Below are 17,489 nucleotides of genomic sequence, written 5' to 3'. Positions count from 1 at the left end.
TCCTATAATGAGGTTATACTACTGTCATGACTTTAAAATAGATAAATAAAAGTCAGCATATAGAAATGTGTAAACAATACCACTTGACCACTGTATTAGAGTAAAATATTAGAAAAACTACTTTGGGTTCATGCTCTCTTTCAAATCGCTTCACTGTAACCCAATAAAAAAGTAAGAAAGACTTTTCTTACTCTGCTATTTGTCGAACATACCCAGGTAGAAAGTTCCATATTTCTGGGCTTTTCTGTCCTCTACTCTGAGTGTGAGCGATCATCGGAGCTCAGTATTTAATTCAGTAAGGCTATAATTACATACATTTAAAATACTAAAACATAAACTACACATTTCTGAAACCTAATCATGCCCATCCTTAATTTTTTTCAGATAATTAAACAACTGAAAATGATAAATTGGCCCTTTAGCAGACTTAGCAACTCTTTGGCACCAAGTACATCAATTACCTCCAGTACCATATCGGCCAAATATTGTATCCCCTACGGCGCACGCAACAATATGAACAAGAAACTCCCATCATGTCACCTGAACTCAGAGTTCTTACGATCCTTTCTGTAGTGACAAATTTAAGTTCTACGTTATTACCTAGAGCTCTGTGTCCCACAATTGCCACGTGGTGGGGCTGAGGATTTGGAATATTAAATCTCTCTGGGGTGAGAACATGTGGCTGTTTTATACAGCTTCTACCCAATCCTAATATTCCTGTGATCATCAAGATTTAGATCTGTAATTACAAGAGGACCCTGATTTTCACCTCAGTTACTGATGGAGACAGTCTGGATAATCACAATAAAAAGCCAAGACTTGAAAAATGAGACACTGCAAGAGGTGAATGTCCCCAGGCTCCAGTGGATTAATTGGCTCGGAGTGCTTGGAGTCCCTGCACTTTCCCATTTTGTTATGGGGGCTGAGGATGCATGAAGCAGAAACATTTACATCCTTGCCAGGAACCCTCTCTGCTAAGGAAATTTAAAATAATAATAATAAATCTGCTAGAAATAGAAACAAGCTTTATTTTTTTTAATGGCCAAATTTTCTGGCGAGAGTGGTGGCAGGCTCAGTCCGTGGTTCCGAACCAACACCAGAACACCCTCAGCATTTTGTGTGTGCAATTCCCTGCCTCTTCACAGCTTTCTCAAAGCTACAAGCATCACCTAATACACAGTTGATTGTATTCTTAATCAATTGTCTTTAAAAATTCTCATCCCTCAGAAACCTGTTTTTGTTCATTTCGATTATTAAAACTGGAGATACATGGGGACAGAGTCTCAGAACTAATTAAGACTCAAACAAAAAAACTACACCTAGTTGCTGCTACATACTTTCCAAAGCATACTGAAAACAAAACAATTGCTTGATGTGACTATAGCTATAGTCGACATTTTGAAATTCAAAAACTAAAACAAAAAATATAAAAAGGCTACCTGAAAAAGACAAAGGCAGCAACTAAAATTATAGACTCAGACTGCAAGCAGATCAAACTAGTCAATCATAAGGAAATCAACCCTGAATATTCATTGGAAGGCCTGATGCTGAAGCTGAAACTCCATTACTTTGGCCACCTGATGAGAACAGGCAACTGATCGGAAAAGACCCTGATGCTGGAAAAGATTGAAGGCAAGAGGAGAAGGAGGCGGCAGAGGATGGAATGGCTGGAGGGCATCACCGACTCAATGGACACGAGTTTGAGCAAACTCCAGGAGATAGTGGACAGGGGAGCCTGGCGTGCTGCCATCCTTGGGCTCGCAAAGAACTGGACATGACTTAGCAACTGAACAACAAAATTACCAGACATGGTGATGCTCGCCATGAGAGGTGATAGAGACTTACTCAGAGCAAGTAGAAGTAAAAAGCATCTGGGAACAGTCACCTCAGGTTCCCTGATCAAAAGACAGCCAGTTAGGAGAAAGCAGAGCTCTGTTCCCAGGAACTGCTACAAAGTCCTTCAACTTTCACCCCTCCTCCTTCCCGTGGCTGCTCTAGGACAGCTCTCCAGAAACCTGAAGTGGAGTTTTAACCCTGGCCTCAGCGGCAGGGAACGAGTGCGAGGCGGGAGGCAGAGGTAAAGTACTGGCTCAGTTCTGCCTCTACTGCCTTGCCTCTCATCCCCACGGGACTGTCAGAGGTGAGTCTGGAGGTCCTCATCTGCCTCCGCGTTTCTTTCAGTGACTTCTAACAGGCTGCAGTGATATGTGTCTGTCAGCATTAATTAATTACATGTGACACTGGATTGGCCTGATCCATGACAAAATTCCAGAGTGCGGAATAAAGCAAAAGGACAGTAGGAAAGATGGGAAAGAAGGAAAGATGGCAAGAGAAGGCTCCATGATGCTTTTGCCTCCCCAGGTTTTCCTTCAAGCTGCCCTCCTGATCAATCCTGGCCAACCTAACAACACACACATTTGCTCTACTCTGCATATGAAGCTTTAAGATGCCAGATTTATGGGTCTGCTGACAACAGCCCCGTCTACACCAGCTGCCCCATTCAAAGCATCCCCATTCATTCTCAAAGCATCCTGTTTGAATGCTAATTGTATGATCACCTACAGCCCTTCAGTGAAAAATTGCTGCAGACAGACAAAAATCACTTGGAAAACAACAGGAAAAACTCACTGAAGAAACCCAAGACGTGATGTGGTAGAACTGATAAAACTGAATTTGTTTCCATATTTGACGTCCACAGAAGAGTATTTCTCCACATCGGGCAAATACAAAAATCAGAGAGTATGCATATACGTCATTAGACAAAAAACACAGAATTGGCTATTAATTCACCTCCCTTGAGGATTACTCCTGAGACACAGTATCTTTCACTTACATCTGACAAGTCGATTCTTTGCTTGTAAGATCAATGGGTATTCTCAGTATACGAATGGCTTATCTTTAATACATATGTAACCTTGAAAATATCACATGACTTCTCAGAACCATCAGGCAGGTCAGTACTGTCCAAACTAACTTTGTGCAACAACAGAATTTTCTGTCTATACCATTCTATACAGCAGCTCCTGCCTACATGTGGCTACTGACCACTTGAAAACAGCTACTACTAAGTTTTACTTATACTTAATCGGCCACCTCATGCGAAGAGTTGACTCATTGGAAAAGACCCTGATGCTGGGAGGGATTGGGGGCAGGAGGAGAAGGGGATGACAGAGGATGGGATGACTGGATGGCATCACCAACTCGATGGGCATGGGTTTCAGTAAACTCCAGGAGTTGGTGATGGACAGGGAGGCCTGGCGTGCTGTGATTCACGGGGTCGCAAAGAGTCGGACACGACTGAGTGACTGAACTGAACTGAATTGACTGAATCCCCACTCCAGTACTCTTGCCTGGAAAATCCCATGGACGAAGGAGCCTGGTAGGCTGCAGTCCATGAGGTCGCTAAGAGTTGGACACGACTGAGTGACTTCACTTTCACTTTTCACCTTCACACATTAGAGAAGGAAATGGCAACCAACTCCAGTGTTCTTGCCTGGAGAATCCCAGGGACCAGGCAGCCTGGTGGACTGCCGTCTATGGGGTCGCACAGGGTCGGACACGACTGAAGTGACTTAGCAGCAGTAGCAATTTTAATTAAGATGGAGATTTGCTTTCTTATGGTTAAAAAATATATAGCATAAAGATCTGTCTCTTGTTCTTCCCTTGAGTCTTTTTTGAGAAAAAGCAGTAGGTTCCTCATCAAAGCAGATGCTATCTGATGCAAAACCTTCCTTCATCTGAGAACCAGCAACACATCAGCCAGAACCCCATTTCTTGCAGTATATGAGGGACAACATTAACTACAAACACAAATTCACTTGGGTTCTAGAGACCACGGCGGAAGGGCTAGCTGGAACAGTGAAGTCTCCTCAACAGAAAGTTTAAACTACCATCCTTTCTAGCACCCTTGGAAGATTTCCCACTCACTCTCTGAGAAATGGCTATCTTTATGACAAAGAGGCTACTGTGGTCCATTTTACAGACAAAAATGTGTTTAGTTCTCATTGCAAGATTTGAAAATGTAATGTGTTACTCTGGTACTTAAAAAATCCAAAAGGAAAAACTAGAGTCCTATGTTTAAAATATCTAGAAGATCATTTAGGTACTCTTTGGCTATCAGTGATACCACGTTCATGTAGGTTTGTGGATGCCAGCTTTTATCTATTTGTTTATTTCATTATTTTTCTCAATTCTAGTTGCAAAGAAGATTACTATTATAAAATCCTACTATATTATGTGCATCTTTTCTTCTAAATGATAAAAAACTACTGTGAAAAACAACACAAACAGAAATCATAGCAGGCCTTTTAAAAACTCCAATTTAAAAATATTTATTCACCTCTATACTACTTTTACTTAGTATAGTTTTTTCTCAGTACTAACAATAGTCACTTGTGGGTAGTTTGTTACACTCCTTAAAGGGCTCTATCATTTTTTAAATACTTTGAAATAAAATATCCTTCAGAAGGAGGCTAAGAAGATGCATATTTTTTTAAATTTTTCATAGAAACTAACCATCTATACAATAATCCATTGTCTGCTCTACCAAGGTGATTTATTAAGGATAATGAAGCATATGATTTAATAGCTGCCACAAATTCTTTTTCAAGTAGGATGGGTATAAATAATACAAAAAGATGGTCCAATAATAGCCAAATCCTTACCTAAGAGCTATTCTATATGCTGGGTCACAGGAAATTAGATAAGCTCAATTAACTATGGAGCCAAGTGAAGGGTGGCTAGGCAATCAAGGTTCTAACCATCTCCTCTTATTCTAGCAAATGATTATTAGTATTATTTAGTGAAACCTGTAAGCGTTCCTGTCATGCTAATTTAAGTAGATCTTTTTTCCCCATGATGACATAGTGTTAGTCATGTCTAACTCTTTGTGATCCCAAGGACTGTAACCTGCTAAGTTTCTCTGTCCATGTCAGTCTCTAGGCAAGAATACTAAAGTGGGTAGCTATTCCTTTCAGTCTCCAATTAGAAATGTACATTATGCTCGAATTAATTTTACAAAATCTTAAGAATTCAGATCTCTGCCTATCTGTCAGTGCAAATTGTACTTGGCAGCATTTGGCTCATCCTTACATGCCCACAGTGCCTTGCATTGCGGTTAAGTTCAGTCGCTCAGTCATGTCCGACTCATTGCGACCCCATGAACCACAGCACTCCAGGCCTCCCTGTCCATCACCAACTCCCGGAGTCCACCCAAACCCATGTCCATTGAGTCGGTGACGCCACCCAACCATCTCATCCTCTGTCATCCCCTTCTTCTCCTGCCCTCAATCTTTCCCAGCATCAGGGTCTTTTCCAGTGAGTCAGCTTTAGGAAAGATAAATGTATAATCCTTTAAAGAATAAGCACAAAAATGGGAGAGCAGGTGAGTATATAAAATGAGATTTCTAAGATCCTTACAGGAAAAATATTGCATTTAATATCCCTGTGAGACCTGGTTCTAACACTTATCACTCAAACTTCTGAGTTCTTCTGATGGCCAGTTGCCAAGAAGTCACCTCCTTTGGTGACAAAGCTCTCCTTAGGCCAGTCTCCTATAAAGCATGGGGTGAAAAAACCCACAAAATCATACACACTGTTTAAATACAAGTGTCCAAACATCAGCTCCTGTTTGCAAGCTGACATACTCCTCTCCCAGCTCTCTGTTAATACTGAAGTCTTTGCAGGGCCTTATGAAATCAGTGAGGCGAAATTTCTGACAGGAAATACAAGCGGTCATACAAGCCAGCTGCTTGGCCTAAAAAGATTGCCTGGCTGTGCCTTACAGACATGACACAGACATTCACTGATAAGCTGGCACAGCTAGTCCTGTCCCCATGCCACCCAGGGAACCCATCTAAAATAAGATTAGAGGTTGCAAATCCTAGTGTTCATGTACTACTGGGCTGTGGAAAATTTCCATGGCTCAACATAAACAAGGGGCCTACGTGGGAGACATATGTCACCTTCTGAAAAATGTCTGCTTCACCGGGAGCATTCAGCACCAGCATATTTCCACACTGCGGTGCCTACTGCTCCTGCCTGTCCAAGCCGGGCTTGCCAGAACCGAGATCAATTTTATTAGATATCATTAGTCTCTGTTAGGGCAGTCATTTGAATAACAACAGATTGGCGAGTATAAAACTAAGGCACCTGTTGTACATTTGGCAGCCTCATTGAGGCCCCTTAAAAAGAAAACAAATACGAGCTACAATGGTGCCAGGCAATGGCTTTTGGTTCAATAATGACCATGTGTCAGAATTAAGTGCATCTGGGAATTCCTACCACAGCCAGATGTAAAGGCAGATTTGTCTTGTCTAGTGGCATATGAGGAGATACACTCAGAATACACAGATTTGGCTTTGTCTTGGTTTGGTAGGGAGCTAGGTAAGTGGAAGTTAGCTCAAGTAAAATAAAATTAATTACTTAAGAGCAACTGACAATATAATCATAAATGGCAAAGTTAAACATTAAACATGGGTTGTAAGATTTGGGCTATGAGCTAATTGACCTCTGCTTTTTCTAGGCACACGAATTTCTTCACAAATTCCTCAGTAACAATGTGCCAATATTACTGGGACACTGAGTCAGGCGGCCATGGGTTAGGTGTTAGAAATGCCATGGGGGAATGGATTTGGGCTTTGGCTTTGAAGAATTTGTAATGAATCAGACCATTAACAAGAAATTACAATGCATTATGAAAGATGCCACATGTAAAAGGCATTTGCATCTCTAAGTGCTGAAAGAAAGGGTATCCAGGTTTGTCAGGATGAGACTTCCTGGAAGAGTTTTCAGCTCAGCTAAGCCCTGAAGGAAGAGGGGAATCAGGCAAAGATGGAAGCAGAAAGGAGTTTCCAGGAAAGGGAGAAAGCATGCCCAGAATTACACAGAGAAGAGTGAAAGTAGCATAACAGGCAAATAGCAAATACTTCAGTATGGCTGGACTGCAAGTGTGCTGGGGCTGAGGGAAAGGGAACAGAAGAAACAATGATGAGAATGGCAAAGTGGCAAGAGACAAGGAAGGAGAAGGACATCAAGGGCCAAGAGACTTCTGCTGAGTGTTTCAAGCTTTACATAGAGCAGAAGGGAGAGCCACTAGGATATCTGAGGGAGAAGGGTGACATAATCAGAGGTGAATTTCTCAATGAACACGCTGGCTACAGCGCACCAAAGCAACCACACTGAGACCCCAAGAAAACACAGAGAGGTTGCAATCCAGGCAAAAGATGATGAAGGCCTTGCCAACAAGATGTCAGCTAACATATGAAAAGGTAGTGAATAATTTGGTTGAAAGAAAGTTAATAGTTATTTTGGAAAACTGGAGTAACAAGAGCTTATTTAGAGAAAACAAGTTTTAAATGATAAATTTAAAAATCAAGATTTAAATAGTATATTTCCGAGTTTTCTCTTTAAAAAGAGATCAGATTCAAGGTGAGTCTAGGCAAAAGTACAACTCAGATTCAATTCAATTGCACTTAGCCAACCATTTCTTACAGTAGTATCTGGATGTTTTAAACAATATTTATTGAACTTCTCACTCTTAATTTATAACTATTATCATCAAAAAACATTTATTATGAGCCTAATTATGGAAGAACCTTCACTACACAGTACTCAAACTTTCACTACACAGTCCACACAGCTCCAGGCTCCTAACAGGATATGTTTATAGATTAACCCACAGGAAAACATGACTAAATAGGGCACTGCATGCATGTCAGAAACCAGGGCATTTCAGAAACCTGGGCAAAGAAGACTCTTAATTGGTGACATACTGTAAGAGCCATAAATGACCAAAGCATTTTTCATGTAACTGTATTTTATGTACCACGTCTGATTTAAAACTTCAGGGTGTCTTGTTGTCAGAGAAAAAAATAATTTTCCAAATCATCAAACAAATGCAACATCTTGTCTTGTATTATTATTTATAAGACCATAATTAACCAGAGATAGGTTATCTGTTGCCTGAGCCCCTCCCACAAAAAAAGCTAAACATTTATAAAGATGGGTTAAATGAGAAAAATGTTATAAAATCACCCATTACTGAAAATGAAATTAACAAGTGAGTTGCAAAGAGAATATTTTAGAAAACAGTATATCTGGCAAAATTTCCCAGATACAGTAGTGCAGGGTAAGCTGCCAGTAAGCAGAGCACATATGTACCAGTCACTTGGCATGATTCCATTTATTTGACAGGAGGCTGTTCATCAGATATCTCTGCTCAATCTATAGTTCTCTTTGTAAAAATGCTTTTGATTCCCTACCTGTTGGCCAGCTATGAAAATGCCAGCCTTTGTGATTTAAAAAAAAATAACTATTCTTGATGGAAATATTTTATTTAACCACTTCTACTCCAGGACTAATTCAAGAGCTCAGAAGTTGTGTCACTGGCCTGAAAGAATATAATTTTAGAGCTGAAAGGCAATGGCAAAAAAAAGAAAAGTTAACCAGTCCAAACCAAACAGTTTAAGTTAAAAAAAAATTCAGTCCCAAGCAGAGAAAGAAACACAGAGACTCTTCAGAAACAATAATGGGAAAACCTACATAAGGTTTTAGATTCTTCCTGAATTTGGTTAAGAAAGCACCATGTTATTATACATACGTGCCTGGCATATATGAAGTAGATTTTAAAAAAAAATTCATATCATACATAAGAATATATTGAGGTTTAAGAGTGGAGTGGATAATAGTTGGGATCATAACTTAAAATCTTGGCTTTAAGTTCCATTTTTATTATATCTAGCTATGCAACCTTGGGCAAATACTTAACCTCTCAAGCTGTCTCTTCAATGTGCCTGCTAAGCTGCTTCAGTCATATCCAGCTCTTTGTGATCCCATGGACTGTGTAGCCCGCCAGGCTCCTCTGTCCATGGGATTTTCCAGGCAAGAATCCTGGAGTGGGCTGCCATTTCCTCCTCCAGGGGATCTTCCTGATCCAGGGATCAAACCCATCTCTCTCAGTTCTCCTGCATTGACAGGCAGGTTCTTTACCACCAGCGCCACCTGGGAATCCCCTCTTGAATAACTGATGATGATAAAAGCTTTTGACTTACTTAGTGTTGTTTTACACATTAAACATGACAGTGAAATTAAAGTTCTATGCTGAATGCCTGGCACATGGTAAGTGCTCAGTAAATTTTAGCAACCATTACAACTACAACTTTATATACCAATCACTATTATTGTACTTATAAATAAAGAAAATAAAAAGGAATTAGTTTTCCACCTATCTCAATGTCTTAAGCATCATCAAAGGTTTCAACCGAACAATTATTCTTCACATTCATGATTCCAATTAAACTCAAGTCAAAACAAATTCAAAGCAAAGGACATGTAGCACCTGAGAATCAGAAAACGAGAATAATTAGGATTTCAACAGCTACAAGTTAGGACAGCTGGCGAGAAGAGAAAGGGGATTCTAAGAACAGCAATGGTAGAACCAAAAAGGTGTCTGAGGGCAGGGGCTCTGACACTGCAGCAGGTCAGAGCTCTTGAGGTTCTGCAGAGAACAGAGGCTGGACACACAAGCTGGGATTAGACTGCAAAGGGCTTTGACTGCTATGCTGGGAATTCAGCACTTGAGGATGCAGAGTTGAAAGCCTTGAGTTTCACAGGGCAAAAGTTTTTAGGAAGAACTGAAAAGGAGAAAAGAGAAAATGAGGTACCAAGAAAAAAGTATGGATGAAAGATTATATTTTAGGTTTATAAAATACAGAATGTGGGACAAAGGAGAGCTTTCTACTTCTCAACTATCTAACAAGCAGATTAAAAAAAAAAAAGAAATTCAGACCTGGAACCCCAGAGAGAAGTTATAAACTTTATTTTCAGAGTCATCTATGCAGAAATTATTGCTTTTATGAGAAGTATGTATAGTTCAAGAGACAGTATAGACAGTGATCTGAAAAAGGCCATGGATAAAACAATAAGAGTTTAGAATGGAGATGGGACAGAGGTCAAAGCGTACAATGAAGAGAAAGCAATGTTGATGAAGAAAGTGAGGATCAAAGAAGGGACTCAGGTCCTCCATCCATAAGATATTTCCAATGGAAGATGCTCCCCAAAATGCATCCCTCTAGTAAAATATTATAACTCCCTTCTTTCCCCCCCCCCCCAAAATTTTGAAAATCATTAGTTAGTCATTAAGTGAATTTAGAATACTTAAGACATTTCCAGTAGATTACTATTATTACCAGTTAGCCTACTATTCCATTTAAATTAAGATATACAACAGAATTTATAAATAAGGATATAAAACCATGTATCTAAAAACCACACAGAATCATTTCAATCAGAAAAGTCACAACAAGTAGCCATGTTTTATTTCTCTCTTAAAATCCTTTAACAGTATGTTAATTAAGTTCCTAGTACAAGCAGTTCAAATATGTGTTTGCAGGAAGCCTGGGTCTACTTGTGCAGTAAGAAACCATTAGCTCATGCATGATATGTCCTTTCAGTTAGGGTGGAAGGAGACTGGAGGAAAAAAAATATTTTAAACTTTGCAAACAAATGTCTTTCGGGCCTATAATGGAACACTGGATCAGCATTTGATGTGTCTAGTCTAATTTAAATTGTACTGGCGGATCGTAGGGACAGACAGAAGGCAGTAAATTCCTATCCTCCATCAATACATTTGACCTCAGAGCAAACCCCACAACTGGCTACAGGCACCCACCATCCATCATTGCTCTTGAAACCTGATCTTTCATGGAAGGACAGCTGCGCTGGGCAAAGAGCTAAGGAGCTTTCTAAGATGCACCACCATTTAAAAAAAAAAAAAAAGCAATTCTGTCAGTTCGGTGTTTTAATTAAACGCTTTTCTAAACATTTCTTCCTCGAGACTTAGCTCAACATCAAATATGAAGAATCTATTAAGACATTTTTTACTTTTAAGCAAAATTCTCTCTTTGTACGTTGTAGGTAAAATCATTTCTAGCTTTTCCTTTAAAAGCTTTCTGAGATAAACAGCGTACTATGGCATACTGATGTGTACAGACTTCAAAAACAGTGGACAGGAAAAAGTAATTCTAGCATCTGTAGTAATTATACCATGTACACAACAGAGTGTACACGACTCATATCCAAGTCTTCATTTTTAAGTCAGGAAGCAATAATTTATAGTAGATAAAGATAGCAGAACACGATCATACAAAATCGCGTCATAGAATACAGCATGTCCGTTACATCACTCCTGCATCCAGGAATTTTTTTAATTTAAAATACAAAATAAGACAAATTCTTATCTAATTGTATCTTCATCACATCTATATCTATTTTCTCCATGTTATGATGGTGAAACATGACCCTAAAATGTTATGTAATTTCTGCCAAGATTCCACAGAAAATAAGTGACAAAACTAAGGTATAAATTTAGTTTTTCTTGCATCAATTTTTTTTTGACTGAAGTCAAAAAAAAAAAAGGAGTTGGTCCAGATTTTGCAACCTTTAGCATTATATTTATATACACTATACACCTACATGGTTAAACAAAATTAAATAACTGTTTTTCAATTATTAATAAAATCAGAATTAATATAAACCCTTTTGTTAATAAAAGGAATCAGTTTACTGAAGCTTAAAAAAGAAGTCACTTGTTACTTGGGACCCAATGATTAAAGATGACCATTTCATAGATCTGAAAGCACACTTCCCCCTAATCCCGAAGCAATACTGAGAAACACAATTTTCTAAATGCAATTCACAAATCTCAATTTAGTTAGCTACTGCTACATTAAAGAATATAGCTTGAGGACTGTGGAAAAAGACAATTAAGCATTTATAAATTCAATCAATCTCATGACACTGACAGAGTTACAATGGTTAAAGCCAGTAAACAGCGAAATGGTAAAGGTCACAAGGTTCCCGACATTGTTATCTGAATGTCAAAGTTAAGTCCTGCTTCTGGGCAGTGAATGCAAAGAACGAGGAGAAAACCCAGCTTCAGACAGCTGCTTTTGCTCTTATATTTCGTTATCAATGCTGAAGAAGCCCAAGAGGAGCCTGCCACCTAAGAGTGGCCATTTGCAAAGGCGAGCAGAACTTGCTTGCTGCAGGTGGGCAGCAAGGACTGACTACTCAAGTGGTCTCGACACTGTCTGTGATGGGTGCACCTGATCTGCTGGCTCACAACAGAATCAGCCATCTGAGCTTTCTAAACTGGCATCTCTTTCATTTAATTTACTGATCTATGACATATATGGATTTGATTTAGGGGGCAGCAGAGGTCGAAAAGCCAAGAAAAAGTTCCATTTTGCTCTTTGTTTCTTGTAATTTTTAAAAAGTTATAGAGTAACTGACAAGTATTGATATGACCCTATTAAAGATGTCAGCATCAAACAGAAAATAATGAGCAGAAAGATACCGAATGTATTAGTTTCAGAGGAAGGAGGCAGAACATGGCAGGCTATTTCAGTTATTCTTTCTTCCCAACAAGTTGACAGTATAACCGGACACAATATTTAAATTACCTTAATGTCTGTCTTAAGAATATCTTATAAATGTTAAGAAAAGAAACTGCAAACTGCTGATTACATAAAAGCAAAGGGGTGATGTATTAAAGGGAAAATGAGGGGCATGGGCCCGAAATGTAATTGTGTGAGTTACGTCTTTTAAGAATTCTATTTCATTAATGTTTCGGTCTTCTACCGCTGTCGTGACTCTATTATTTAGGTTATATTAGGTCAGAGACCTCTATAACGTATAAGCATTTGCTCTTTAACTTCCCAAGACTTATGACGTAAAGAAAACAGTAAACTTTTGCATCTGAGGGTACAATTTCATATAATGAACAATCAGTAGGCACAGACCACTTATTCTTTTAGCTACCTTTCCTAGGGGCTTGACTGTGGAGAGCTGGAAACACTTTTTTATTTTTAAAATAGGGGTGGGAGAATTTGGACACTATAAATTGTCAAAACAAATGCAAGCCTTACATGACATTTTAATAAGGGTTACCAACTACTAATTAGAAGCAAATGAAATTATCCATACAGAAAACATACTCCCAAACAACCCTATCCTTTGGTGGAAATGTCACTGTGCCGTGATACTATGGAAGCTTAAACAAGGGATGTTTGTTGCAATGAAATTTACTGATAATTCCCTCCTAAGTAATCTTCCTCCACATTTTCAGGTTTCTTCTGTTGATGTGTTATACAGGCATCCTCAATCTTGTAGCTCACGGAAAAAACAACTCTTCTCTTTGCAAATCATTGATAATGTAAAAATTCTTTAAACACTGATTTTGCTTGCAGCTGCAAGTTGTCTTTATGCCATCACAAGTAAGTAGCTTTCTTTAAAGATTTTTCCAAGAAATCAAACAGTACTAAGAACTGAAAAATAACTCCATAAGGCAAAAACACACTGAGTAGGCCTCGCTTAAAATAAAACTCATTTACTCAAACTAACCTTTTCAATCAAAAACTCCTGGCCCTTTAAGAAAACAAGGGGGAAAAAATAGTCTCTGAATACTCTGGAAAACTGAATAATTATATCTTTCTAGTTAGCATTTCATATATTCATGCTTATAAAATGAATCCTAAAAGTGTACTTTGTGGCTGCTAAGTTAAATATATTACATTAAAGGTAAAGTTTATTTTCGTGATGACCAGAAACTTTGGGAAAAGGGCATCCATCAAAGGTTAAATGTATATTTAAAGATGTGAGCCTAAAAGTTTGATGCTCTCAGAATCATAAATTAGAGCATATGCATACTTCAACTTTCTGACTACCCACAAATACACTGAAAGGGTGTTTTTAAAGCCAAATCACCTTGAGAAATCCATCACTCCTGAAATGGCACTTATAATACATGATTGTGTTAATGAATTCTTATTTACCCATAGAATCCTTTTAAAAATAGAAATGTTCAATGACTTGATAAATCAAGTTTGGTCTGAAGGAAATCCAATATGCAAATACTCACAGTGTGCTCTTTTACAAATAGTCACCCTTGTCAGTTTGAAAAACTGAAAATCAACAGAAGAACAGTGTAAGTATACTTGACCTTATTGCCTAATGTCTATCAAGACTGCCACAGCTGGTCGATTTCAAATTTGTGAAACTGACACTTAAAAATGTACGGTGCATCCTCGGTGCAGGTCCCTCAAGTGCTGACTAAACTGTAGTCACAGCCTCAGATTCTCCTTCCACACAACTTGCATAGCACTTACAAAGCCAGTTTAATCACACCATCAATCTATGACTACACATTCCTTAAAGTAATTCTGCTTCCTTCTCTTTTAACCTTACATTATGCAAATAACATCCTTATCAGTCCAATAAGGAAAACTTATTAACGTTCCTACTTGTTTATCCTTGACATACACTGAGAGCTTGGATCACATATGAATTTGCACAAATACCTCTCCAATGTTCCACACACTCTGAAAAGTCATCCTTGCACCACCATAGTGTAATGCTCTAAACGATATTCTTGAAAAACCCTTCAATCAAAGTCTATGCCTAACATCAGAGCATGAGTTAATAGGTTAAAAAGACAAAACAAAAACACAGGGGACTGCATACCTGATTCTTTTTAAATGTTTCTCTAGGAAGGGTTTGCATATGGCATACCAGGCTATCTCCTGGATATAAGAACAGTTATACAGGCCCCTAGTGGTTTAGCAAATAGCAGCAGATGAGGGGATTCCAATTCTTAGTTCTGGACTTTGAGATATTCTGACTATAAATGAATGTCAATCTTAAAAGGAAAATCAAATCATTGTATTTAATACTTTAAGCAGTTTTACTTTTATGATTATCCACTGAAATACATATATATTAAAACAGAACACTGCATTTCATCACTTTAGCAACTACAACTGCACTAAGAAGAATTTGTTACATAACCTCCACAATAAAATATTTAATTCATTCACCTCTTTGCATGTCATTACAAAAGTAATATATTACTCATACATTAAAATATATTAGAGAGACACTTTTCCTCTTTGAATCTTATTTCTATTATACTAGTATTACTGAGGGCTATAAGAACAGCTTATTTCTATGTAAAGTGCTCACTGTTTAAAATGAAATGTAGATAAACTGAATGCCACTTTTAAAATAGTAGAAATCTAAAATAAATGTGCTTCCCAACAAATAAAACCAGTGTTTTATAAACAAAACCAGTGATAAAACTTACATTAGAGTGCACCTATTTAAAAAAAGCTACAATTGATAACACCACTTAATCCTCATCCCCTAGCTGCCTTTCCTTTAAAAAAGAAAATTCTAGGCAGGCATTTTTACAGCTTTTAGCAATTTTTAACTGGACACAGTCTGACAGCTGAATTCATAGAACTGACCAGCTTGTCAATTTCACACTTTGAAAGTACAATAATAGCTGATAACATGAGGGTGAATATAAGAAATCTGTCACAGAATTGCTAGCTCCATTGAAAAGCAAAGTATAGTATATAATTATGGGAGGTGGGAGGCAGGAAAATTTTCCTTCTATTGTCCATTTCGGAGATCTGTTTCAAGAATTTGGACATTGAGCATTGAAATTGTATTCTCTCTTTGCTAAGCTAATAACATAACATCCATCTGTGGCATATAACGAAATGTTTTCTAAATACGTATAATATCTATTAAGCTTTGTCCTGGATATCATCATATTAACAACATGAGAATCTTTCCATTGGTATCACTTAAATATTCCTTTAATTCAGAATATTTCAAGTCTTGGCGGTAGATCACCCTGGTTTTACTCAAGTTGAGTGGTGAGTGTGTACACTTTGAAACAGAGATAGAATAGCCAAAATGGTCAGAAGTATTAGTGGCTGGACTAACTCCCATATGTGTGCTACGGGATGGGTGCAAAGAACACACCAAAAGGAAAGGTCCACGTCTGAAGCTCTGGAAGTCCAGCAGCGAATCTATCTCAAGTCACAAGTCTCTGACAGGCTCAAAATGTATGTGCTCTGCTCTAAGTCACTGGTACTGTGACTGTGGGCATTTAAAAAAGGGTGGGGGGGGGAGAAAAGTTTAAGAGAAAATACAGGAGTGCTCCCTCAGGAATCTTCCTGGAGGTTTAAGGCATCCTACAAAGTGTAGGCTGGTCTAGGGATCACTCTAAGAATGTTAGAAAACAGAGGAGACATCAGACAAGTCATGTACTGAGAAGCAAGCTGGAAACAATACAAATGAATTGTGATCATCCAGGTTTTGGTGAATGGAACAATACGGGAGCACCCAATTAATGAAAGCCAAGCTCACAGTCTCCAAGTTTTTTTTTTTTTTTAATAAGAAAAGTGACTTACTTTGTTAATGCTTCTAAAAGAAAATCAACCTCACACATAAACGATTCAAGTTTTCTACATGCCAATGTGAAAGCTACAATAAATACGAAAGCAAAGAACATTTGGTTTGTTCTTGGTTTTCTTTTCAAATTGTTTCCTACAACTTGGACTTTGCATTATAAATTTGGCGTTGCCTTCCCCATGGAATGAGAGTGTAAGAAGGGCAGATCGCCACAGCAAAACTACGAGCTTTGATTCTGCCACGGAAAGGTCTCCAAACAGTCCCCCTCCTCTTTGGCAGCCGCGTAGACTTTCATTCCAGCTATTTCCTTCTCCCCAGTAGTTCAGAGGAAAGAAAGAAAAAGAAATCGCCCCCTCTCCGAACCAGCCCTCCTTAAAACAGTACTCACTGCCTCTTATAAAAAAAGAAAAAATTGCAGTGGCAGAATCTCTGGGTAGGGTCGTATTGCCCCGCCGCTCCACCATTTCCCCAATACTACGCCCACCCCAGGAGGAGAAAGCGGGGATGGCAGAAACACACACAGACTCCAACACCCTCATTCTCTAGAACTGCCACTCTCCCGGGTCTGAGGTTTCAAGCGAGAAACGAACCGTGCAGGGGAGGACCTCTGCCCAAGGAGGCTCAGAAGAGCAAACTGTTCGCCCCAGTGCCGGGGCGCCGGGCTCGCGGACGCGGGAGAGTGGAGCTCCGGCCCCCGGAGCGCGGGCTGCGGGAGTCGGGCTCCGGCGAGCGCAGACCCGAGAGGACTCAGGGGGGCGGACCGGGTCAGCTCGGGGGACTCACCTGGTCATGTTGGCTCCGGGCAGCCGCCGCCACCAGCACTTTCGCCCAGCGCCTTCGCCCCACGCCACGGCCGCGCAGCCCGCGCCTGCCCCAGCCGCCGGAGTCCGGGCGGCCGATTTAATCCCGCGCAGCTGCGGCCCCCGCCGCGGGAGCACCCCCAGTGGCCGCCGCCGCCGCCGCCTCCGCCCGGTCCTCGCGCGGCCAGCCCAGTCCAGAGCGAGGAAGTGGAGGAGAGTCTGCGAGTGAGTCCAAAATCCCGAAATCCAGCACCCAGAGGAGCGCGTCCCCCCGCCCTCCCTCCACCCCTACCCCCTTCTCCTCCTCCGCCGCCGCCTCCTCCTCCTCTTCCCGGGCCGTCCTCCCGGCCCTTCTGAGCCCGCGGCTTCCGCGGCGGTTTCTCCTCCTCCCGCTCCTCCTGCTCGCCCTGCGCTCGCTCCTCCGGCCGC

General features: G+C 39.9%; 1 protein-coding gene across 7 annotated transcripts in view; it reads right to left on the bottom strand.

Moving 5' to 3' along the window:
* PTPRD (protein tyrosine phosphatase receptor type D) overlaps positions 1 to 17,178 on the bottom strand; it is a 541,703-nt gene extending 524,525 nt beyond the window's left edge. For all 7 annotated transcript variants that reach the window (XM_065907691.1, XM_065907693.1, XM_065907692.1 and 4 more), the window contains exon 1: positions 17,044 to 17,178. The gene's annotated coding sequence lies outside the window, so the exon portion shown is untranslated. The remainder of the gene's footprint in view (positions 1 to 17,043) is intronic.
* Positions 17,179 to 17,489: the final 311 nt, after the last annotated feature.

This window comes from Muntiacus reevesi, chromosome 17 (assembly GCF_963930625.1).
Source record: "Muntiacus reevesi chromosome 17, mMunRee1.1, whole genome shotgun sequence".
Classification (NCBI taxonomy): domain Eukaryota; kingdom Metazoa; phylum Chordata; class Mammalia; order Artiodactyla; family Cervidae; genus Muntiacus; species Muntiacus reevesi.
The sequence above is the reverse complement of the archived record's forward strand: the minus strand, read 5'-3'. Positions and strand labels throughout refer to the sequence as shown.